Here is a 27,044-nt window from a genome sequence, read left to right as displayed (position 1 = left end):
TCAGAATTCATCATTCAAAAATCCTTTCCACTACTACAGCAACCTTATGAAATTCATCAAAGCTTTTACTTAATCCATTGAACTAATAGCAGTGATGAACAGATATACAACCTAATTGGATTGCATTCAATTGCACAAGCCTTTTACTCATACAATATCAAGATAACCAAGTAATCAAAAGGAGACAAAATTCAGAAAGAACTGATATGGGGACAACTCATAATTTGTATTCATTTTCTTTGAAAATTGTATACATTTACAGTAAACTCAGAATGACCTTAGGAAGAAACACATAAATCATTTTATTATTCATGTATTCTCAGGAACTAATCAGAAAAAATACATCATAAACTTTCTCCAAACATTGGACCAAAAATAGACTAAGTATGTCACTTAGAAAAAATAGAATTCGGACCCTTTCTCTAGCCCTGGAATCTCACTTATATAGTTTGAGATGCAACAAGCTTCAGGCTAAGAGAAAATGACAGGTGTCCTTTACAAGAAATATTTACATACACCTATCACAAAATGACAAAAATGTGGGTAACAGAAGATGTCCAAATCAAAACATTCTTTTTGGTGGGTTAGCTTCTATCACATCTTTTAACACTGCTGAGTTGGCTGCTATTCTGATCTCTCTTTGTATGCAACAGCCAAATTAGCCAACGATGAAGCTTGTTCTGATGATGGCAAACTAATCTCCACTTGTGGGCTTTCACCGTCTTTACCCTGTATGGTGGGAGTAACTTCTACCTCTGTCTTTTCTTCGGTTGTATCAACATCCTGTGGGCTCGGGCCTGCAACTGAAGGTGACTGATTATTCTTGTCTTCTTCTTCCAGTTGGGCTTGTGTAGTGATGGTGTCAATGATTTGGATCTCTTCATCCTGCACCTCATCACTGTCAGTTTCATCTTCATCAAACTGTTCATCAGGAGCTATTTCTGCCATCCACTTGTCATAAAGTGTGTCATCTGGCCAATTGAATAGCAAAATATCCCTTTGCCTTTTTAGCACATACTCAGCTTCACTATTAATAGCAACAAATTCTTGTTTTAAAGAATCAAAGAATATTTGGGCCTTCACCATTTCTTTTGTTGTGGTAGCCCACCATGCATGCCCTGTTTCATTTATGACTTGATTCATTCTTAAACAGAATAAATCATCAAGTTCCTTTGCCCATTCATCTTTGTTTTTTAAATTATTTTTCTTATCTAGGGCACGAGGAAACAAACTGAATTTCTGGGTCTTGTACTTGTTCAAGTAGCCTATTATTATTCTTTGCAAATGAATCCTTTTATTGTCAAAATCAGCAAGATCAAAAACAATGTCAAAGGTTTTTTCAATTTGATCATAAGAACCCCTTATGACAGAGAAACACAAAAATGTCATTGCTTTCTCGCTCCTTACCCATTTATTCACAATAGGCTTTAGAGCCTCATCATTGGCTTTCAAATCCTCCCAGATACTGATCACCTTGGCCAACTGATCATGAATTAGTGGCCATTTAACTGTGTCCCCCAAATATGTGAGAGCTTTTCTTAGTTTATCTTCATATTTGGACTCCAATTCTACATGTAAGGCCCACAGTTTACCTTTTTCTTCTTCAAAATCCTCAACAGTGTAGTACTGTGGCCTTTGGGGTGTATTTTGTATTTCTATGAGGGGGGTGGATTTGAAGGGTTCAACTGGGGGGCGAGGGTATGTTATTCTTGGCCTAGTGGATTTTCCCAATAGCTTGTTCTCAAGCTCAATTCTCTTTTTTACCTTTTTATTGTAGGCATCCACCACTATTTCATACTTGCTCTCCTTTTCTTCCCTTTTTGCAGTAGCCAAGGCAAATTGAGAATAATCCACATTCATGTGGGCTGCCTGTACATGTGAGGTATCAACAACTCTCCTCACAATGATACTCCCTGTTAGTCCTGAATCATCAGGTTGTGATGGAGCAGCCTTGGATCCTCTTCTTAATGACCACATAACAAGAGCAGCTTGGTCATTACTAAATGCAGTTCCCAAGAACTCCTTTTTTATCTGGATCTTGCAATCCCAAATTATTTGACACAAAATTAAAAATCAAGGCATCAACAATGTCCCAATTGGGCAATAATAAAATACTTGCAGCCTTTACCATCTGTCTCCCCTCTTCAGGGGTTATATTCTGAGACTCTTGTATCATTTGTTCCTTTATTTGATTATGAATGGAGGCTTCATCCATTTCTGGATGCTCTGCTTTCATATTTTTACATCTTTCCTCAAAAATGTGCATGTTTTCCCTCCAAGCAAACTGATGGAAAGCCCTAGATTTTACAAAACTGTCATCAGACAAAAATTGCTAACTGACTTGTTCCAAAACAGGGTCTAATTCCCTTCCCCTGAAATCTGCTATAGTTAACTCCTGGGGGTTCCCTTCATCAATCTCTACCTGGGTAACAAAAACTCCCCCTTGTGATCCAATTTGTTCAATTTGCTCATCAGTGAGCTGCTCCTCCTCAATTCTCATAGGGGTTTGGGAAGGTGAGTAACTTTCATCATGTGATTCCTCTTCCCTTATTATCTTTTTTCTCTTAGGAGAAGGTTCAGGTGGCCTTTCTTCAAAAGCAGCACTAGTAGATTCAACTATCTGTTTTCCTTTATTCACAATGGGCCTTTGATCTTGAATGACAGTATATCTTGACCTCCTTTGTACAACTAGTGGGCCTGCCCCTATATTGGGAGTGAAGCCCAATCTTCTCATTATTTCCTTGGCTTTATCTGGAAAAGAATCAATGAAATGTTGCTTCTTCTCATTCATTGCCTCCATTATTTCGGGGAATGTACTCATAAGCTTATTTATTCTATCTGCAATAGTTACAACATTACTAAGAGGGCTGTAATCTTTGTTAAAACAATTAATAAGATCCAGAACTTTTGAATAAACTCTCCATTTTTCTTTCTTTGTTTCTTGCTCCTGCAGAGAGTACTCATTCCTTATTACATCTTCAGGGAAATAGAATTCATGCTCAACTGGACGAAGCTTGATCCTATGCCTAAGGGCCGAATTAAAGAAACCTTTTGCATCACAAAAACGAGAGCGAGATACTGCCATTTTATACTGCTCCAAAAATTTGTAGAGGAAGACCCACCCTTCCTTGGTTATTACAAACTGGTGGGCTACTATGCAAGTGGGAAAAATTGATCCTGTTCCCCTTTTGTGCAAAAAGGCTTCTTCTACTCCTCCCAACTGCCACAAGAATTCAGCTACTCCTACCTTTAAGGGCACTTGGTAAGGTAGTACATGGGGTGTTCCCTTGAATCCATAAATTCTGATAACAGTTGAAACTGAATATGGGATAATATCTCCCCAATTATGTGAAACTTTCAAATTATGGGATTTGTCCATAGGCCTAATGAGGTGCATTAGTGCCTTAGGAATTCTGGGATTGTCACTCAATATGAGGCATCTCAGTTTGGAGGTAAAGTGCCTGTCAAATCTAACAAAACTAGCATTTTCTACTTCCCTAGTCATATCTGCACTCCATAATTGAAGTGGCAGTGCTTCCCCTTCTTGTTCTCTATTCAGAACCATTTCTTTGCCAAAGTATGTAGCCCCCTTAAACAAAAACATGTGCATCAACAGGGAGTATTGGCCCCAAATCATCTCCACCTTGCCCTTAGCAATCCCCACCAATCCACTGTGAATCTCATCAGTTAGGTAAGAAGCAAAATCAAAAATTATTTCCACATCGAATGAGGAGATTTGAGTGATCATATACATGAAGCTCACAGGGATAAAATCTTCTTCACCCTCTCCAAAAACTTTGCACAGGGTCCTGTATACCTCTATTGCTCTGGCATTGAAACATGCTTTCTTGAAAGGTTCTTTAGAGGATGATGTTATTGTTGGTAGGTTTCCAATTCTGCCAATGTGGGCCTTCAGTGCACCTTTTCTAACTACATCCTTCTTTGACATATATTCTTTTTCTAAATCTATCAAATCAATGGGCACATGATACCTAGTGAGAGGTCCCAAACGAAAAACTTCCCTAATCTCTTATGGACTGATGGTGATTAGAATTTCACCATCTACTCTTCTCACTACCCTAGTGGCTTGATCATAACTTTTCGCCACGGCCTCAAGGAGGTCATAATCCATAAACACATTGGGAACAACTAGCTTTCCCAGGTCGAAATTCCATATATTGGCATGTGGGGCATACAATTTCCTTTCTGCAAACCATTTCTTGAACAAATTTAAACCGGTTTGCGAGGTTTGAGCATCCTGGACCCAATTACCCTTATCATATAATCCATCAGCTATCCTCAACCTAGGGTTTAATGGGGTCAACTTTTTAACTTGCACTGTCTCTACAGTAGACTCAGGCAGCAACTCAAGCAAGTCATCATGTACATTTCTATCCAAGTAATTTACTTGACCTGAAAATCCCTTCTTCGGAGGCATCTTTGATTATGCTTTACAGAATTGAAACACCTATAGAGATTACAGTAGGATTACTTACTTGAATTTTGTCCTCGTTTTCCTCTATATTCTTGCAAATTTTTCCGCAAACAAACTGCTCCACAAACTTGCCAAACTCCAGCACGATTTTCTTCAGTAATTGCTTTTGCTAAGGAATAGCTCGAAGTCTTTGTTCGCGCAAGGTGAAACTGATAAAATCTTCTGTACTATACTCTATTTTTCCTCACATGCGAAGCTTTCATGTCTAATTAATACACAGAGTGGCACCACCTTCTGCGTTTAAATCTACGCCGTCGATCTTAAAAAATCCTACGATCATGGGATATGGAGAAAAACAACTTGGCGTCACACTTGACAAGTTGGCTAGTTGATCCAATGAAAACTGCCCACGTACATGGCTCCTTCCTTGATGGCACTTCTGTTTGGACCCACTGGCAACTGAGGACACGTGTCAACAGGTCGCTACTTCGCTATACATAAAGAACAAGCACCTTGCCATAGCGAAGTAGCGACAACCATCAATTTGATCTTGATCTTGTGGATGATATATTACTGTACTGCTCAGACGGACAGTGGTGGGCCCTTATTCACTACCTCGCTATACGTATCGTCCGAGCAACTCTTCATGGCGAGACAGCGACGACCGTTGATCTGAGATTAAATCAAAGGTGGAGAAATTGCACCAAGTACCCTGAAGAGTGGTGGGTCCCATACTTGCTATGTCGCATGGATTAAACAACTTACAACTTTCCATAGCGAGGTAGCGAGGACTGTTGATTCTAGTTTGATCTGATGATCAAGATCCCTTATGTGATTTTTGAATGGGGCGTGGGTCCGGGGCACTGGTGACGTAGGAAAATCTACACATCTGGCACAAACCAAACCTTTCTTTTAATCTTAGTCACCCTTACACATCACTTGAGGCCCCATTGGATGTTCTTTTCACGGCGCCTCGCTACTTTGCTAATGGCGAGATGTCAAATTTTTTCGATAGCGAGGTAGCGAGCTCCGACAACTTTAATAAAACTCGGTGCCGTGAAATATAATGACCCATCGAATCACCATCGCTTTTACTAACTGCTTCTGACAATAGTAGTTATTGCTTGTCATGCCACCTGGACAGACCATGGTTACCGAGAATTTTCGAGGCCATCGTGTCTCTTTGATTTCACGGCACCTCGCTGTTTCGCTAATGGCAAGATGCTCAGTTTTTCCGATAGCGAGGTAGCGAGGCATCGGAAAGACCCTCATTCCGGCGCCGACTTCTGACTGCTTTCACTGGGTCCCTTTTCTTGTTTTGACAGTACTTGCAAGGTGTACATGACTGAAAAGTCAGCCCGAAGACAAATCTCTGACCACTGTATCTTCATTTTGCAGTCCCATTTTATAACTTTTTGGCACTCGCTACCTCGCTATACATAAAAAGTGCTCAAGTTCTTATAGCGAGGAAACGACAACGGTAGATCTATTCAGATCGGACGGTGAGGAATCTGAGAGAAAAGGTAACTCGGGGGTGCGGAAAATAAAAAGAAAACAGAATATTTGCTCAAATTGATTTTTCAAATATTTTGCGCTTGAAAATTTATGAATGGAATGAAACGTAGGGTTTTCACAAAAAATTTCAAAGGCTAACAAAAGGATGACTTAGCTAGAAACCCTACTCACCATTAATGGATCCAATCTGAATTTTCTATACCCGGACAAAGGAATTTTATCATTTGAAAATTCAGACCAATAGGACCCACATGAGCTATTAAATAAACATTAAAAACATTAAAAACATTAAAAACATTAATTATTTTAACTAAAAATAATGCATACCTCAAATGGTTTTTTGATTGATTTTTCCAACTCATCATTATAATGTATACCCATGTACGTGCACATAGATATAGGAATAAAGTGACACCATAATATTATTTTTATAAATAATATTATGCCACCTCATAAGTATATTTACGTGCAAATAGATGGATATAAATTATAATTATCCTTGAATTATAACCTTCAAATCTTTTTCCATATTTATTCTTTTTTCTTGCTAAAAACCAAATGAACATTCGGCATATTTATTTGGCGACCAAGAGCCAAGTCTCTTCTTTAGGAGTTATGGCTTCTTGGAAGCCAAAGGGACTTGTAACCTTCTTATATTATGAAGTGGAGAGAGGTGGAAGGAATGAATTTATCACCCGACTCCCTTGTTCAACATCCGACTTCCTTGTTTATCACCCGAATTCTTTCATAATACCTGCCCTCGGTTTCATAACACTCGATATCTCTGCAGTATACCACTTAGTAATCATTGCATTATGTTCCTTCCACGATTTCCCTTTTATACTGATGTTCTGCTGAAATTGTGAATGATAATAATGCTGGGAATTGCGTTAAAGATTTCTTCCGTGAAGAGTGAGGAGGATTGTTAGCGTCCAACAGACTCCATTCTTTTCTCGATTATACCAGATTATGTGGTTATCCAAAATCCAAGTATAGCAATATGTTTCATTATTAGTTGTTACTGCATTCCGATTTATATAGCAGTAAGCTATAGTTTATATCATGATGCAAATCATCTTGCTTAATATCATAGGTTAAACCTCCTCTAATTTAGAGTTGTTTATGGCAAATAAAAGCCAAGTATCCATGATATGAAATTATAATTTATTTATGCCACTGAAAGTCAAAATTAAATGATATTTTTCTGCAAGTCTTTAAGAACACATTTTTCAAATCACAGATTGTGATACGCTGGAAACATATAATATACATGCATCACTTGAGGATCAATGGGTAGAGCCGATTGCTCTGAGATTCGAGCACCTAGGACTCACTGGCTGTATAGCCATGGAAAAGGTGAAGAGGTGAGATGGAATCTGCAATGACATGGAAATAAAAGTCAGGCATGATACAACAGATCAAAATTAATTTCATTTAATAGCTCGTGCTCGTTCATACTATTGTTCCCCTATTGTCAAGTCGAGCAGTGGTGATCGAGTCATTGAACCCATCAAAAAACCTTGGCCAAGGTCATTTAAGGCATGTTTGCCATCTATGATCACTTGATGTTAGTAGAGCCAGTTATTTAGACATGTCCGTCCATAACTGTATGGACATTCTAAACACCAGAATGCTCAGGTGGCTGGACTAAAAGTATCCCAAGCCTGATCCTAGGGTAGGGAGGGCCTTTCTATTCAATAGATTGTGTGGGGATAAATATGATCCGAGGTTGAGAGGTTAAGCCTAAGTCAATGCTTCTCCTCTTACCAAAGCCGAGGCTTGCACAACCAGTTAAAGACTCACCATATACTTCTTGTATGTTCTTCTTTCTTTTTTATGATATGCATTACTTTACTTATATGCATGGAAAGATAGTAAATCACTACTCATGATCCAATGAGTGCTAAGTGTTCCATTTATTCTCATGAGAGATAGATTCATGTTGAATCACTACTCATGAAACATGGGTCAATGAGTTTGACTCAAAATCACATAGTTAAATCCTGATAACAATATCACAATTTGACTGGCTGTGGAAATTATCTCTTACTTATCAAGATAGTAAATTGTTATTTCTGTTATATCAGTTATTACAGCTATTTCAATTGAACATTATCATAGTTATTTTAGTCAATGTTTATTACAGTTGATCATTGTTATGGTTAAATCAGTTGATCATTGTTATCGTTATTTCAGTTGAGCTTAGTTATCTTAGTTAATCATTGGTAGTTAAAAGTAGTTAATGTCTCATGAAAAGGAATTCATTATTAATTGTTCAATAATTAGTTGAGGAAAACTCTTTCTAGTTTGCCTTTATTTTGTTATGAAAATCCATTTGTTACAAAAGGAGCCTGTGATCAATCTGAGGCTGCTGAAAAATGTTGGTGGAGATAGATGATGAACAAGCACGTGCTAGGTGTTGTTGTGGCAAGCCCTATTCAAACCACTATGCTTGGATGGGTCGAGATAGGTCTGATCCAATTGCGAGATTGGATTGCTTGGGATTGGATCGGATTTGCAAAAGAGAGAGTGGTTTTTTTGTTTGGCAGCGGATCTTGGATTGCATCAGGGTTTTCTATGTGATGTTGATCTCTACAGTGCTTGACTATTAATGTAAAGTCGCCTCATAGCGTAGGATGTACATCTTGGGTTGGCTAGAATTTGCAATGTAAGGTGGATCACTCTATAATGAGCTCAAGCTCAAGTATTGGGCAATGCCACTGTCATGAGTGCTTGATGTATCGCTGAAGATATGTTCTTTTGATAGCTGATGTAAGCCAACAGTCAATGTGCCTAGGCCCAGGATTGGCCGATTTGGCCATAAACATATTGCCCAAAAATGCAAATAAATTGCAGAATAAAATATTGACAAAAAATAACAAACAAAGATCTGAATATCTTTTTGAATAAAAACTTCATCTGTACTGTCAATTTATAGATCAGGCTGCCCAAGCCCGATTTGCAATTTTTTCTGCCTCAAATTTGAGTATTGCCCAATAAAGGCAATTTATAGTCAAAATTCACCGAAACGACCACTTGGATGCAATGGTGAGGTACGATCTTGCTCTAGACACCCCCCAAAAAAAGTTGATCCCGGATCTGAATTGTGGCCTTCCAAAAGATGACGCAAAAAGTATTCTAATGGTTATGCAATGGAACACTCCTTTGGCTCTAATACCATGTAAGAATTTACCTAAGGCAAGAATGAAATGCCAAGATCTAGAAGCTCAAGACATAGCACAAGAGAGATAAATGATGATCAAGTGATTAAGTCAAAAATGATCAACAATACAATGTAGAATGCCCATTTAGATACAATGCATGTAGAAGTGCTTGAATATATAGATAGTGCACGATAACTAGGAGTCATGCAAGTGATAAGCATTAACAACTAAGCACATATCCACCAAAGGTGGATTATCTTGTATTGTGCATGAAATTATGTGCAACAATGAGAAGATAAGATCATAGAGTTGTATCACACAAAGATAGGTGTGAAACAACACGTTCTCAAATAAAGTGCAAACTCCTATGTGTCTACATGACAATTAATATGAAAATGCACTGTTCTAAGTAAACTTAAGTAAAGTGTACAGTGTAATATATAATTACATCAATAGTGTAACTCAAACACTTATGGTTGGATATATTTAGTTTGGTTGTTAAATATTCATTTCCTCTTTGTTGGGTGTGGTCATCTTTGAATTAGTTCTTAGTCATTTTTTTTGCTTAAGTATGCCCTATATTGACACAGTGTGTTTCATGTTGTTTTAGTCTTGGTCTGAAACTCCCCTACTTATCATAAAAAACATAGAATTTTCTTTTATATACTATGCATAGATTGTGGACAAAATATGTTTGAATGATTACAAATATCTTGTACTATTTAATAAGGTACTTGAGGAAGGTGGGTTGAAATTTGCAAGCTCTCACAAAATCTAAATAGAGATGAAGGTTTTGGATTAAACCATTCATAGGGGCCTATAACAAATCTACTAAAATAAAGACCTAGCTCTCAAAGCTAAGTTGCTAGTGCAAGTTCGACTTCGTTGAGATATGGGTTTGTGGGTTCGATCAAAATTGATGGCAGAGCATATAGGGTGTAAGAACAACCTTGCATCACCTCAAAATATTGTCTAGTTTTTCAATAAGAGCTATTTTGGGCATGGTTACTATTTTTGACAAGTTTACTATTTTTAATACGTCTTTCATTTGAGCACAACATGTCCTAGTTGCTTTCCCAAAGGTTCATTTTGGATGTATAAGCCTCCCTACAAAGTTTCATGGTGAGATAACGTATGGTTTTGAAGATATTGAATTTTTTATTTTGATGGGGTGATACAAAAACTAAGCTTAGTTTTGAAGGCCTTAGAGACTTGAAAGACATCAAGCTTTGATAGATTGGTGCTTCACGAGTGCTAGGCTACAAAGCTCTTCGTTGCATTTCCGAAATGGGGTTGTAGTAGTCAATTGATTTAGCAGGTCACAAGTTATGGTTTTTAGAAGTTGTGCCTTCAAGACTCTAGTTTCAATACAAAAGGGAGAGAGAAAATTCACTTAAGGTCGGATATTAAACTACTAGGTGCCAAAATGGAATTTTTTCACTTTCTAGAATATTCGAAGGCAGTTAATCGTGCTGCTTATACAAGGCATGAGGGGAATTTAGGGTTCAATTCTAGAAGTACAGATTGCAGCTTTCTCTTGCAGATTATTGTTGTGAAATGCCCATGTGGCTGTAGCATGTTATTTTTTCAAGTATTGTAATGCCATTTCTTTGATGGAAAGCAAGTGTTTGTGTTCTTGCAAATTTTCTATTAATTTTCCTGTTGTATTGTGTGTGTTTGTATGAATAAGGAGAGTAACCTCCGTCAAATGGTATCAATTTAAGTGTGTAGACAAATTGTCAACGTGAGATAGTTTGACCTAGTATTGTGGTTGTGGGTTTGAGAGATAAGTACACAAAATGCCTCCACGAAGGAATAGTGGTGGATGAGTTGTAAGTGTGATAGAAGAGGGTTTTAGAGCTCTGTAAAGGCAAGTGCAAGCACTACAAGAGTTGTACAGAGGAACCAATATTAGAGCAAGAGATGAAGTGAGGACGAATTTGAAGGACAATTTGAAGAAGAGTGAGAAATGACCAGGGATCCTGACGAAGCTAGGGTTTTGAAGGCCATTTCCATGATTGGAAAGAGATCAAAGTTTGGAGTTTCTAGATTTTTCTAGAAATCTTATTCTAGAAGAGTTGATCGATTGGATCAATGATATAGATGGTACTTTGAGCTTGAGGAAATAGAAGATCCTGAGAGGGTTAGGTTCGCAAAGGCCAAGTTCAAAACGTCATGCTAAAATTTGGAGGAAAGAGGTTCAACTAGAGAGAAATAGAAGAGGGAAGGAGAATATAACAAGGTGGGATCAAATGGTGGACAAACTGAAGAGACGGTTCATTCTTGTTGACTTCGAGTTTGATTTTCTTAAGCAAATGCAAGGGTTGAAGCAAGCAGGAAGATCTGTCCACGGGTATATATAAGAGTTCCATTGAGTTCTTATTAGTATGGGTCATTTTGAGCTAACAAGGAGAAGGTTGCACATTAAATGAGTTGAGGCTGAGTATTCACAGAGAGTTGATAATGGTAAGAATGTCTACTAACGATTGATAATGGTAAGAATGTCTGCTAAGGAAGATGCATATCAATTTCCTTTGAAGGTAGACAAAAAAATGAACAAGAAGTTTGAGAGGATAAATTGGAAGAGTTTATGGTAGAAAGCCTAGTAGATGGTCTTATGAAGGCTGAAATGAAGACTAAAAGAAGATTGGCAACTCTAGTAGCAGTTAGAGTTGGAGGGGAAATAATGTGGGCATATTATGTCTAAAATCAGCCCAACCGGAACAAGCCAATCCCCAAATCCACCTATCACCGCTGAGAGAACAATGACTAGGGAGAGGAGGTTTTTGTGGGACGTGTTTCCATTGCGGAGAAGGACACAAAGCTTATGAGTGTCATCAACATCAAGGGAGAATAAGTAGAAGACTAGATAGCAATGCATGAGTTGCAAATGTAGATGAAGATGTTGAATCATTACATCCTGGAGATGTTGAAAGAGGAGAGGTCCTTGTCGTTAGAAGAGCCTTGTTAAATGATGAGATGAAACCTAAGCAAAGGAAGAATTTGTTTCACACAAGGTGTAAGTGTAATGGTGAAGCATGCAATGTCATATTGATGCTAGAAGTAGTCATAACCTTGTTTCAGAGGGAATGGTTAATAAATTAAAGTTAGAGAGAAGGAAGCATTTGAATTCTATCGGATTGCTTGGTTGTAGCGGGATCCCAAAGCTTGGGTCAATGAACACTTTATGGTAAAGTTTAAAATTGGAAACTATCATGATGAAATATTGTGTGATATTAGGTGTATGGTAGTTTGTCGTCAGTTGTTCGGAAGACTATGGCAATTTTGTTGTTGTGCTATACATTATGGGTATACAAATGCCTATTCTTTGACAAAAGATGGAGTCCGATACATGCTGAAGCCATTGAAGGAAACAAAGGAAAATGTATGTAGTAATGCAAGAATATGTTTAGTTGATGGAAGGAAGTTTGTAGAAGACATGAGGCATGAGCATATGCATTCTTCTTTAATTTCAAAAGTTGATAAAGAGGGAGTAGAAGATGTGCCTGTGGAAGTTGTAGATTTGTTGGATGAGTTTGAGGATATTGCATCTGATAATGTACCTGATGGATTGCCACTAGTAAGAAAGATTAGTCATCAAATGTACATGATTCCTAGAGCTAGTTTGCTGAATAAGGCAGCCTATAGGATGACTCCAACAAAGGGTGAAGAAATGAACACACAAGTGCAAGAGCTATTATAGTAGGGGTTGATTCGACATAGTTTGAGTCCATGTGTGGTAACAATAGTACTAGCATTAAAGAAAAAAGGAAAATGGAGGATGTGTAGAGATTCTCGAGCTTTTAATAAGATTACTATCAAGTATAGGTTTCCCTTTCCCAAGATGGATGACATTATGGATTGCTTGAGTCCTTCACAAAGATAGGTTTGAAGAGTGGATATCATTAAGTTTGGTTTAGAGAAGTAGATGAATGGAATACAACCTTTGAGATAAATGAGGGCTTGTAAGAGTGGTTGTTCATGCGTTTTGGGCTAATCAATGCATTGAGCACATTCATGCAACTCATGAACAAGGTACTGAAAGAATTTTTGAGTAAGTTTATTATTGCTTGGTTGGATGATATTTTGATCTTTAGTAAGACATTGGAGCATATAATGCATATTTGTAGGATATTTGAGAATTTAAGGCAAGAAAAGTTGATTAATTTCAAGAAGTAGAGTTTTGTGAAGGGGTTAGTGCACTTGGGATTTTTCATCTAAGCCGATGGTCTTAAAACAGACCTGGAAAAAGTGAAGTGATGCAACCACAAAAGGAGGGACCCCACGGAGATATGTCCAAATCATGCAACAAGAGTCACACAACAAAAACAAGGAACAATTGAGAGACTAACAAGATCAGCCTTCGCATTATCAAAAAATCAATTGCAGTTGAGCTACAACATGCAGTCTTACGTGCCACGCAAATAGGTTTTGATTATACAAAGAAAACTCTATAAGAGAACCTTCAAGAGGTTATCTTATTATCCTAACCAAAACCGTAGATCGCTAACCAACTCTAAGGATCAAAATCTGATTATAATTCTTTTGTAAGCTTCAAGTTGGCCTAAAAAAGATTACATTTTCAAGGTGAAGAAAATGTGATACAAATATAGGTCAAGACCCAAAGTATAAGGATCTCCCTCAAATAGATGTGAAATAAAGTGCAATCCCATAAATGTGTTGGCAATAGGTATAGCAACATTAAAAAATGAGCCACAAAGCTTTGCTGATCGAGAAATTTCTTCACAAGATTGGAAACCTCCAACAAATTGTTAAAACATGTAGAGCAAATGTGGCGTGCCAAGAATTTTGAAGATTTTGATTGCGAAGTGATGAATTGAGATGCAAACCGAGTTGTAGGATCACCATGATGCTAAGAACATTCTATGAAGTGCACAACTACTAAAGACCCAAATTGAAGGTATGCTGAAAGAAAACACAGAAACAAAACTATATAGGAAACTAGGAAACAAACATTTTTGGTTGATGCAAGATTGCCTAGAACCCGAGATGCTTTTGCATCAAGCACTTAACATTATTGAAGAGTGAGCCTCTCACTTTGTTGGGGCTAGAGGAAAACCAAGATGATCCATCTCCTCTTGAGAAATCTATGAAGAATCTTCAGACTTGTCTGACCTTCCATTTGACAAGATATTCTTTATATTCTCTACGTCTTGTGCTTTTATCAATTTTGCTATCCAAGTTTTCTTCTATCTCATCCATTTGCTTCTTAGGATACTGTTGCTCCACATCTAATCCATTATCCTCATTGAAATCTGCTTCATGATACTCATACAAGTTTGCAACATTGAATTCATGTGATATATTCTCGTCCTTTGAGAACTGTACTTAATATGCATTCTTTGAATCAAATCTCCTTATAATCTTACATGGTCCAAACTTCCTCATTTTCAACTTGTTGTATGTTCCAATAGGAAATCTACGTTTCTTCAAATAGACCATCACAAAGATCTCCTACTTGGATTTCCTTATGCCTCCTCTTTTCATTTGCTCTCTCTTTGTATTTCTAATTCATTTTCTTCACATACTCTTTCACTTGAACATGTAATGCTTTTGTGTTCTAAAAATGCTTCTCTATCTACACTCCTCCTGACTTAATGATTGATATCCCTTAATTCTGATACTCCTTTAGGATTCATTCGTGTGACTATCTCAAATAGTGTCTTCATTTTACTCCTATTCATTGAATTGTTATACACAAACTCTGCTTGAGTTAGGACTAAATCCCATTTCCCAGTTTTCTCTACAACCAAACACTTTAACAAGTTCCTTAAATCCTATTTATTGCCTCTTTTTGTCCATCTGTCCGCGGATGAAATGTAGAACTAAACTTCAAATCAGTATTCATCTTCTTCCAAAGTGTCCTCTAAAAGTAACCAACAACCTTGCTATCTTTGTTCTAAATTATGCTTATAAGTAATCCATGCAATCTCACAACCTCTCTGAAAAATTAGTTAGCTACATGTATTGCATTTGTAGTCTTTTTACAAGATATGAAATGTGACATCTTGGAAAATCTATCCACTACCACAAATATAAAATCATTATCTTTTTGTGTCTTAGTCAACCCAAGTATGACATCCATGCCAATGTCTTCCCAAGATCTATTTGGCACTATCAAAGGTGTATACAGTCTCACTTTGGCTACTTCCCTTCTAGCAACTTGACAAACTCTACAACTTTGAACACATTTTATGACATCGTTATGAATTCGAGGCCAAAAGTAACTCTCATTTACCAAAGCCACTATCTTGTTAATGCTAAAGTGCCCAGCCACTATCTCCACTTTTTCTAGGCCCGAACTATGGCATGGAGTTTTTGATCATAAACTGAATACCTCTTTGCATCATTCAACTTTTCATTGAAATAAGCAACAACTCTACCTTCTTGATTCAATTTTATTCCAATTGCATTCCCACTTCCATCATAGTCCACTTGAAATACTCGCTGACATTGGTTGTTTAGTTAACTTTTGCTTCAACAACTCAAAAATCCTTTGTGCTCTATTTTCCCACATAAAATGCTTTCTATCCCCTCTCATTGTTTTAGTCATAGGACTACAAACTGAATTGAAATTCCTAGTGAACTATTGGTAGAACTAGTGAATCCATGGAATGATCTTACTTTTCCTACACTTTCAGGTGTAGGCCACTTAACAATTGCTTTAACCTTCTCAAGGTCCATCTTCAATCCATTTGCTGAGATCACAATGTCATGACCCGAAAATGACATACAAATCAATCTATTTTAATGCATATATAACATGTTAAACGTTATAGAGATCCTATCTTGTGCTAATCAGTATACAATTTATATTATTGTTATAATAAAAACCATCAAATTATATATATATAAAATTAGAATTGAAATATAAAATAATACGTTATAAGAAAAATAGAAATAGATAGATAATAGTATAATACAAATACAAATAATAGTTCACATTAATTAATATTTTTAAATAATAATAATGGTAAATTATTGCAATAACTAATAAACAAAACCACATCAGCCTCCAACACAGAGAAGGAAGACAATGATAAGAAACTGTACCTCTACCAGACTACTAGACATTACATACATATTACAACCAGTGATTCATAGTTAGAGGGGCGTACAAGGAAGCCAATTTACCTTAGCAAGCAAATATATATAATTGAATATCAGTGCAATTAATAAATAATAAAGCCACTAAGAGATATCATATTAGAGAAGTGTATTACCAGTACTTCATTACTATGATAATAAACTACTAAATTAATCAGAGATTTAGAAGAGAACAAAGATAATATTGGAAGAAGTGAAAATTCAAAGCGATGTGATAGCTAGAGGGTAAAGTGTAATTAGAAGGTATATCATATTTCTTTTTATATTTATTATTATAGAGGACTATGAATTATGATGGATAAGAACTTTATAGTTCTTATAGAGACCAAGTTAATCTTGGTAGAGGGCATCTGATATGGATGTTGACTTTCCCTAATAGAGAACTCAGAGTCTAGAGGACATTCATTTTGAATGTCGAGTTTCTCTAAAGGAGAACTCAGAGATTAGAGGGTATTCCATATGAATGTCGAGATTCCAAATCGGAATCCCAAAGAGAGATTTATGGAGAATCTCTTAGAGACAATTGCTATTGAAGTGGTCGATCATATGCATATGTTAGAGATAAGAGACTTGGTTAGAGGTGGGATCTCTACCAAGTAGTGTTGCACAAAGCATAACCAGAGATCCCAAGAGGCCTAAGAGAGTACACTCTTCATATCACAGTTGCCTAATCGAGAAGTAATTTCTCATTAGAGGGTTAGGTGATTTGAGAAATAGTCCCTTTCGAGGGATTAGGAAGGGTTAGTAAGGGGTAGTATTTAGATCAATACTTAGTCAGTTCAACTTTTCTCAAATGCTTTTGATTTTTAATACGTATTTTTCTATGTTGTACTAATGATTTGTTGTAGGTTCCAGCATTCATTCCTTAAGCTAGAAGGGGACATTACACACAATGTCTTCCTTCATGAATGTACACTTCTTGATGTTTATCAACAACTTCTTTTCTCTTAATCTCCACAACACTTATCTCAGATGCAACAAATGATCCTCTTTTTCCTTACTGAGAATCAAAATATCATCTAGATAAACAATCACATACTTGCCTAAAAATTTGTTCACACTAGTCAGTCTAAAAGGCATCGCTAACCATTTATACAATCCTTTATTTGTCTTGAATGCAATCTTCCACTCATCTCCTTTTTTGATTCCAATTTGATGATATCCACTCTCCAAATCGATCTTTTTGAAATACTTAGCTCCACTCAAACAATCTATTATATCACCTGTTCGAGGAAATGAAAATCTGTAGTTAACGGTGATCTTTTTTATGGCTCTAGACTTAGTACACTTTCTCCATTCTCCATTCTTCTTATGTGCTAATACTCTAGGTACTGCACAAGGACTTAAACCCTCTCCGATCAAACCCTTCAACAATTCTTGCAGTTGCCTATTCAATTCTTTATTCTCTACAGGTGTCATTTAGGGTGCGGTTCCATGAGGGGGGCTTCAGGGTCCTATTTTTATGGAGTGGAAGGTCCCATGAAGTGAAAAAAAAAATGCTGCAGGACTAATTGGAATCTTTTCATAAAAAATAGAAGCCCCTACTTTTTAGGGTACAAATTTGAGTAGGTGGAAAAGGTAGGGTCTAGAAATTGCCTCACCATTTTAGGCTTTTTGTCTTCCACTTGTTAATCATATATATATATATATATATTTTAATTCTTATCAATATTAATTTTTTAACTATTTAGTCATGTAAATTGACAATGCTTAAAACAATTTATGAGACCACCAACTTATTACAATAATAGATAAGGCGTCTATTAATAGTTAATGGTTATCTATTGTAAATATCTAAACAGCTTTAGTTTGCTTTCATTTTTGCTTTCTCTAGAATAGAATGTTTCTATTTCTTACGATTGTTTCCTAAGGAAACATCGTCTCATTCTTTTGTATAAATTGACTGTCTGGTCTTTGTTAACAACAAGCATTTACCAATTATTTCTGTAATATGGTATCAGAGCTAATACTATAATTTTTTTCAAAAAAAATTATAGTTTCTTCTTGAAATTATTTGTTTAAATTTTTTCAAAATTTTTTAGTCAATTTCTTTAAAACCCGCCTAAGGTTATCTGCCTAGAGAAATTCGAAATCTTGAGCTAGGGTTTTGTTCTCTCCAAATCGCGATTTTGCAACTCACGGCTGGACAATTACCAAACAGAAAATACGTGGACCCAATAACAGAAGGAGTGGCCATAGGGCCGCAGATATCGGCATGAACAAGCTGAAGTACTTGAGAAGCTCACCATGAATTGCCACTAGTGAAAGGTGTGCGATGTTGCTTCGCAGCTTGGCATGCGTCACAAACTCCAAGCTGTTGAGTCTGAATCTTTGACAATCCAAGAACAAGCTCATCCCAAGCAAGCTGTAAGAGATAATGCACATTTAAGTGCCCATATCGCTGATGCCAAAGTGTGCTGACAGAAGATCGCCAAGCAGCCATAGCTAAGTCCTGAGAATCACCAGAATCAGTAAGTCTGAAAAGACCATAATCATCAAGACCCACTGCAACAATAGACTTAGTTGCCCGATCAATGATGGTGCATTGATGTGAACTGAAGGTGACTGCCAAGTGTGGAGAATGTCATAGCAACTGACTGACTGAGAGTAGATTTAGTTCCATCCTTGGAACGTAGTACACATCAAGGAATATGAGATTCCTCCCAACAAATTGAATCTGAATGTTGCCCTTATCGACAACCATGTACTCTTGGCCGCCACCAAAAATAACAGAGTTTGAATAAGGCTGGTAGTCAGTAAACCAGTCTCTACGGTGAGTGAAATGAAGAGAGGCACTTGAATCAATGTACCAAGTAGACGACTTCACATGATCTGTAGGTCTTTTATCCATGAAGGCGTAAAAGGTAGATTCCGCCTGCTCAGTGTGCTTTGCACTGTTCACTTTGGGTTGCGAACCTAATTGCTTAGATTGTGTGGCTAAGTGTTTCCAACATTGAACCTTCATGTGTCCAAACTTGTGGCAGTAGTTGCATTGAATTTTCTTCTTTCTGGAACCATTTGATGCTGGAGTAGAAGACTTTTGCTTAGATGGTTGTTGAAACTCGCCTTTATCCTTTTGAAAGGATTTTGCAACAAAGGCTTGCTTTGTGGATGTGGAACTGGAGCTGCTACTGAACTGTTGTTTCCACTGATCTTGCGGAAGTAGCAGTGTGCAGAGATCAGTGCACTTCAAATCAACAATAGAAGATGTGATGTTGAGAGTCTCAATAAAATGCTCATAGGATTGTGGAAAACTTCGAAGAGTGATAACTACAATATCCTCTTCCTCCATCTTGCAACCGATGGCAAGTAATTGATTACGAATTTCCTGAATCTGATTTAGGTGCGCTTGGAGCGAGGTGCGCTCATCCATGACAATAGAAAACATAATGTTTTTCAGAAAGAAGGCTTTGCTTTTGTTAGAAGTCTCATGAAGACCTTTGAGATGTGTCCAGATCTCGGCAACTGTCTTGCTGGATGGAATCTGAGAAAGGTGGTCATCAGCCACGGATAATTTGAGAAGCATCACTGCCTCTTAATTATTCAAATCCCATGCATCTTGATCAGGACTCGGAGAAGTCGGACGCTTCATAACACCTAGAACAAGTTGATTGGTGTTTCGATATTCAAAAATTGCGATTATCAAAAGTTTCCAGATGCCATAATTTCAACTACTGAATTTGGAGTTATGCTTGAGCAGAATGTTTGTCAAAGATGCCATGGCACCTTTTTCAATGAAAAATTGTGAAAAGCTGTGAAGGCACGTTCTTTGAGGCAAAAAATGGAACACCCAAAAAAATCAGAGGGACCCAAAAGAGAGCTCGAAAAACCTAAGAATATGTTGTCATTTTCTGGATTCGCTGGCTCAAAAATCGAGGCACCCAGAAAAAATGGACAACCTAGTTGAGCTCTCGAAAAATCCATCAAGAATTTGCTATTAGAAAAGAATGAGCCCAAAAAGTAGGGTTTTTGAGCAAAAACCTAGTTGGCGGCCATGGAGGCAAGAATTTGCAAAAAAATAGCAATTTCTTGGAAAGAAATGGCTGATTTTTGTTTCAGAGCTCGACTAGAGGCAGAGACCGCATTAAAGATTGGAGATTTAACTCCACAAATGGCAGAGATTGCAGGTTGTAGGTCGCGAAAGATGTTTGCACAAAAATTGCCAAAAATGACCCTTTTTTTCTTGGTAAATGCAATGGTTTCTAGTCGTGAGCAGAAAAGAAACAATCATTGACTAGTAAAACGAGCTCTTTATAGACGTGAGTGGCAGAAAAAACGCCCAAAGAAATCGCGATTTGTAGATTCGATTTTGTAGACGTGATTTGATCTTAGCGATTTGTAGATCCTCAAACCCCAGCCAAGAACCAGGTGTGTAAAAAACGAGCCTGAGGAATCGTGATTTGGTGCTCAAAAAATACCAGTAAATCACGATTTGCAGATAGATGTCATGATTTTCCAGTCACGAATTGTAGATGGTTGTTCACTATCATTACATACGACAGCTGGTTGAAGACGGGACTATAGATTTGCAGTATGTTCCTACCACAGATCAGACTGCAGACATTCTCACCAAGCCTCTTGGTCCTGATAAGTTTTTCAAATTCAAAGGACAGCTTGGTGTGTTAGATTAACCATTAAGGGAGAGTATTACAATAATAGATAAGTCGTCTATTATTAGTTAATGGTTATCTATTGTAAATATCTAATTAGCTTTAGTTTGCTTTCTCTAGGATAGAATGTTTCTATTCTTTACGATCGTTTCCTAAGGAAACATCGTCTCATTCTTTTGTATGAATTGACCATCTGGTCTCTGTTAATAACAAGCAAGTATTTACCAATTACTCTCGTAATACAACTTCCATAAATTGTGGAGGTTAAAATTTTAAGCATAAACCCCTCTTCTAAATCCACAGGACCTCCCACTTAAAAGAAATCTTGAAAATTCTCAGTAGCACCCACTGAAATTTTTTAGGAAGTCTCCCTCCATGGGACTGCACCCTTAGTGTGCTGCTTTATTTGGCAAACTAGCTCCAAGGGTTAGATCTATGCATTGACTAATACTCCACACAAGTGGCAATCCATTGGGCACTTCATCTGAGATTATGTCTTCATACTTTGTTAATTTTTTTTTTATCTATTTAGGTTGATTGTGTTATGATTCTAGATCAAACTTCTTAGGGCTCCAAGCATAACACATATTGTCACCTTTTAAACCATTCAAACTTCCTTCAACCAAACAAACTCTAATACCAATACAAATTCCACTCGTAGGAGTTTCTACTGAAGGAAACAATACTTGTTTCATCCCATCATGCAAAGCTTGTCTATCATACTGCCATGGTCTACCCAACAATATATGACAAATCCATAAGTATAATATCACAAAGAACTTCATTGTGGTAAGATCCAATGCTTAATATCACCAAACATTGTTCACTTACAAGTACCTTATGGTCATCTTTTAACTATGCTATCTAATAGGGTTTGGGATGCTTCAATCTTTGCAAATTTGACTTGTTCGAAGAAGAAAAGATCACAAAGGTAACAGATCTCTAACCAAATTACATAGTAGAAGATCCAAGTTGCGTAGAGAAAAATAGATCTAGTTGATGTGTAATGTCCCCGTTTTTGGCAAGTCCATGTAGTTGGAGTTAGCTCATCATAGCAAGCCTTGTGAGTTGACAGGGTGTTTTGGGGGTCTCAATTGTGAACTTACTATTTTAGTAACTATTTTCAATAAGTCTATTATTGGCAGTTGCTATTTTTGGCAGTGGGTCGCTTGGCAGTTGGTCGTCACCTGCGGTAAATCAGGTTAATAATTGCATGAGCTCTTATTTATTCAATAATTATTAAGTTGCATTATTATAATGATATTTATATTATTAGAATTATGACATTAAGAGATATTTCTAAAAAGTATGTTGGAAAGTTTCTAGTGTTGAGTTCTTTTGGGAAACTTCCACAATTTTTGAAGTGAAGTTTTTTTGGAAACTTTGGCCAACAAAAGATTATAAATGAGAGCTCATTTTATGGGGAAAAGCACACTTGAATATATATTTGTTTTTGTGCCTTTGTGGCTTTTTCTCGAGTTTCAGAATTGTGTGTGTTAGAGTTTTAGGTGACTCTACAACCCTAGGATCAAATGAAAGACCAAGATAACTTCCACAAGAGATTGGCAAGACAATTGCATGAAGATGCAAGAATGCTATTATTAATAATGAACTTGATTGACATCCAATGGATTGATTTGAAATGTATATAATGGGCCTCCTTATATAGGAGAGGTGATAAGAGACAATGATAAGGAGAGGATAAGCTATCACCCACACAAGGTGGAATCACATGTCCACGAAAGGTGGATCATCCTCCATTATGCAATGGAGTATGTGCAATGATGAGAATGATTATTTGATAAGTAAACTAAAGGTGGAATGAGATAACACCTGTAACCATCCAGAGTGGAATTCTCCTACACCATGTGTTTAATTGAGGTGCAAACTCCCAAGTGTCTCAATCACAAACTGCTATGCAATGCATTATCCTACGTAAGCTTAAGTAAGTGTAATTAGTGAATATTTAATTACACCAACACCCCCCCTTAAGTGCAACTTAGGGGAATGCACTTAAACTCACAATGCAAGATGGGTCTTGGCTACTAGGCCATTTTAGGTACCCATGTACAATATGCAATGCAATACATGAAATGTAATCTCTCATAAATTGAAGAAAGAGAAAAAACCTCATTGGAAAAGTCCTCCAAAAAGAGAGATGAAAACAAGATGCATGGATGGATGGAGTACTTCAGAGCCCCCAAAAATTGCATACATCATGTATATACAAAGAATGATCCCCCAATAGGAAGGAAATAAGAGTACATGATATCCCCCCTTTAATGAAGAAGCTCCAATGTATATGAAGAGTACTTGCAAGCAAAATATAATCCAATGCCTACAAGAAACATGTCTCTCCTTAGGAAGAGATAAATACATCAAAAGATGAAGAAGCCACTCCTTGTAAAAAGTGAGGAAGGAGGGAGAAGGTCTCCATGTTTGCATCTCTGAAGACTGAATAGGTGTCTCCAAGCTCAGATTCTGTCACAACATCAAGCTGACCTATGAGATGTGAAAAAACAAGAGAACATGAAGATTTGGGAAATCCAATCTCCAAAGAAGGTGAAGAAGTATCTCGAAGAGGAACCTCCTCAGATGTATTAACCAAATCTGCATTATAAGACTCATCTGAAAGAGCATCTAAGAATTCATCCCACACTGCAAGATTTGAAGCATAAAGATCATCCGGCTAAATATTAGAACTCATGTCTGAAGAAGCTGGAGGTGGAGGAGTAGGAAGTTCAACACTTGCCTCAAGAACAAAATGATTCAAGTGTCCAATGTTCTCACATGAATTATTCACCCTTGATAAAGGGTTGGGTACATCATGAATATCATCATCACTATCAACAAAATGTGCAAAAGAATACAAGCGTGATGTATGATCAACAACTTCCATAGCTATAACATCTCTAGTCTCCATGTCCCTAATATAGACATAATCAGGAGTGAACTCAACAATTTTACCTTGTGCCTCATGAGTAATTTGGCAAATGGAAAGGATATTAGTGGTCAAGGATGGTACACAAAGAACATCATTAAATGTACCCTATCCCATAGGAATATAACCTTAACCACGAACCTTCATGTACGTATTATTACCCATCAATATAGGTGGAGAATTACAAGGCTCAATAGAAGAAAACATATCTGTAGAAGATGCCATATGATGTGATGCACCTGAATCAAGAAGCCATTTACCTTGCTCAGGATGTGTGGAAGTAGTGAGTGCTTGTCCCTTGCCTCTAGATGATGATGTAGATGAAGAAGTTGCCTGATATTGAGAAGGAGAAGACACTGATGAGGGCAATTGGATATTGTTCTTTTGAAGAATGTGAGTAAGCTCATCAATCTTCCTATGGAAACATTTATGCTCATCATGTCCAGCTTTTTGCAATAAGCACATTTATCTCTCTTGCTTCTAGATGATTCCTCTCTTGAAGAGGACTTGGATTCAATATTATGTTGTGAAGGAGAGTCATCACCTTTGTCATGTTGCTTAAGATCCTTGTGTTGTTTGTTTCCCTTTCCTTTGGGAGCCTTTAGAGAGGAGTCATTTGCAACCAATGCTTGATGCTTTAAAGGCTTCAATTGACCCATGTGTGCTAACTTTTCTTGTTTCCTTGTGAGCTGAGCTACAAATTCATCAAGAGAAGGTATTTTGTATGCACTACCAAGAGCATCCATAGTAGCATAGAATGTGGAAACAAAGATTGAATATTCAGGACCTAGCTTGGAAAGAATAGATAATATCAATTGCTCATCATCTTTAGTAATACCACAATTAGAAAACTCCAATCTAATGGATTTGAACTTAGAGAAAAAGTCTTGAATATTGTCAAAATCACATGGACTTAGACGTATAAGCTCATTCTTCAAATTGAATATTCTTATTCTATGAGGTTTACCAAAGATTCCTTCCAATGTGGTCCAAGCATCATGAGGATGTGTGCAGGATGCAATATGATATAGCAAATCATGAGAGATGGTAGATTTAGAGACCCAAGTGCTTTATCCCTTCTATCAAACCATTTCCTTCTTTTTGCAACACTTGTAGCTGGTTCTAGATCCTGTCCAAGAATCATTTTAAGCAATCCAATACTCATCAACTGATTAGAAACTGCTTGTTTCCATTCACGTTAGTTATATGGAGTGAGTAATGGAACTTTTGAAAAATCCATAATGAAATCAAATGATGACTGAAATAAGTTGATAACTCCTTCAAATTATTGATTCAATTAAGAAAATTAAAATCCAAGTATTCACCAAGTGCAAATATAGCAAAAAAGGACCTGTTTTTGAAAGTGGTAGGCCCACTCCAAATCACTGAAATTTGATTACAAATCTGGAAAGTAGAGGAAAAATCATGCACTTTCAAAAAAAATTGCACTTGGAAATGTTACCGGATGTGCCCAAATAAAGCCTTGAAAGTTGCAAATAAACGGGATTTGCGATTTTCAAAAAAACTCAGAGTCAGAGATCCAAAATCACCTGCACCACTATGTAGATTGTGAAATTCTACCCCAAAACAAAAAAAATTGCTCGGAAAAAGGAGTTCGTGTAGTGAAGATATCGCTGTTTGAAAATTGCCTTTGAAATTATTTTTTCTGAATTGCCGCCGCCGCACCTTCAAAAATCAAATGGCTGTAGATTTGGCCTCAAATGTCCGATTTGGATAAAACAAAATTCGATTTAGGGGTTTTTGGACCTCCTCTATATGATGCCAACCTCTGATTTGCACCAGCAAGCTCCAATTTTCACCTGCAATAGAAGGTCACAAAATAGGACTCCTGAAATCTCCTCCAAATTGTGATGTCCAAATTGCCAAATGCTGCACCAACAATGAGTCAAGCCAAGATTGCACTTCTTGAGAAGAAGTTTTCACACCACGAGAGCTTTGATACTATGCTAGAGTTTTAGGTGACTCTACAACACCCCCAAGATCAAATGAAAGACCAAGATAACTTCCACAAGAGATTGGCAAGACAATTGCATGAAGATGCAAGAATGCTATTACTGATAATGGACTTGATTTACATTTAATGGATTGATTTGAAATGTACATAATGGGCCTCCTTCTATAGGAGAGGTGATAAGGGACAATGATAAGGAGAAGATAAGCTTTCACCCACACAAGGTGGAATCACATCATCCTCCATTATGCAATGAAGTATGTGCGATGATGAGGATGATAATGTGATAAGTACACTAAAGGTGGAATGAGATAACAACTATGACCACCCAGAGTGGAATTCTCCTACACCATGTGTTTAATTGAGGTGCAAACTCCCAAGTGTTTCAATCACAAACTACTATGCAATGCATTATCCCAAGTAAGCTTAACTAAGTGTGATTAGTGAATATTTATTTACACCAACAGTGTGCCCTTGCTGAAGTATAAGGGTTATTGAGTTTCTGAAGATTGTTTGAAGTCACTGCTGATCTATAGTGATTTTATTGGTTAATTCTCCTATCTGTGATTATTTGTGTCTGGGAGATTGGCATTATCATTTTGAGATTAATTGGAAGGTTGACTGGAATTCGTTGCTGAAGTATAATGCTTTGCACATTCTCTTACTGTTTCCACTGTAGCTTGGAGATTGGTTGACGGTGATAGACTGAAAATTTGAAGAGGTTCGAACTGCTCTTCATTCTGATATCTGCCACCTGGGAAGACAAATTTTGACATAGAGGGAGTGTCGAATAGCATCTGGGGGCAACATCTTAAGTCCTGGCAGAGTTCTGAACCGTAGACTTTGATTGGGAATTGGGTGGCAATAAAATAGGGCCTGCGGATTGCTACTGGCCGTGTGAATGATCTATTACCAGCTGCGGCAGTAATTTCTGGGTCTGCGTTTTGATACACAAGTGTTGGAAGGTGTATAGGTTGTGGCCGAGTTGGTTCTGCAACTCAATCAGCGGCAACTTCATTGGAGAATTCTGGGCACGTGAGACTGTCTATGCTGGCTGCCTGCGGCATTTCCGAGGTAATTCGTTTTGCATTCTCGTGGCATTTCGAATTGTCATTTGACCCTGGACATGAGTACTCCATTCAGCTATTGCAAGTTGTTTCTCAAACCAGGTTCATTCAACATTGTCTTTCTTTGTTTTGTGTAAACAAGTAAAAAAAATTGTTGCTTATTTCAATAGGAATTCTGAATAATACGTTGTTTCCTTCAAAGCAAACTTGTT

General features: G+C 37.2%; 1 protein-coding gene across 7 annotated transcripts in view; it reads left to right on the top strand.

Moving 5' to 3' along the window:
• The window catches only part of LOC149564997 (uvrB/uvrC motif-containing protein), a 181,945-nt gene that overhangs the window by 6,970 nt on the left and 147,931 nt on the right, over positions 1-27,044 (top strand). Inside the window, exon 2 of one of the 7 annotated variants that reach the window (XM_089818524.1) lies at positions 26,445-26,839. The exons of the other annotated variants lie outside the window; for them this stretch is intronic. The gene's annotated coding sequence lies outside the window, so the exon portion shown is untranslated. The remainder of the gene's footprint in view (positions 1-26,444; positions 26,840-27,044) is intronic. 7 annotated transcript variants of the gene reach the window in all.

This window comes from Cupressus sempervirens, chromosome 3 (assembly GCF_028749045.1).
Source record: "Cupressus sempervirens isolate cs-2001-9-10 chromosome 3, ASM2874904v1, whole genome shotgun sequence".
NCBI classification, from domain to species: Eukaryota; Viridiplantae; Streptophyta; class Pinopsida; order Cupressales; family Cupressaceae; genus Cupressus; species Cupressus sempervirens.
Note: the sequence above shows the minus strand (reverse complement) of the source record. Positions and strands in the feature narration are given on the sequence as shown.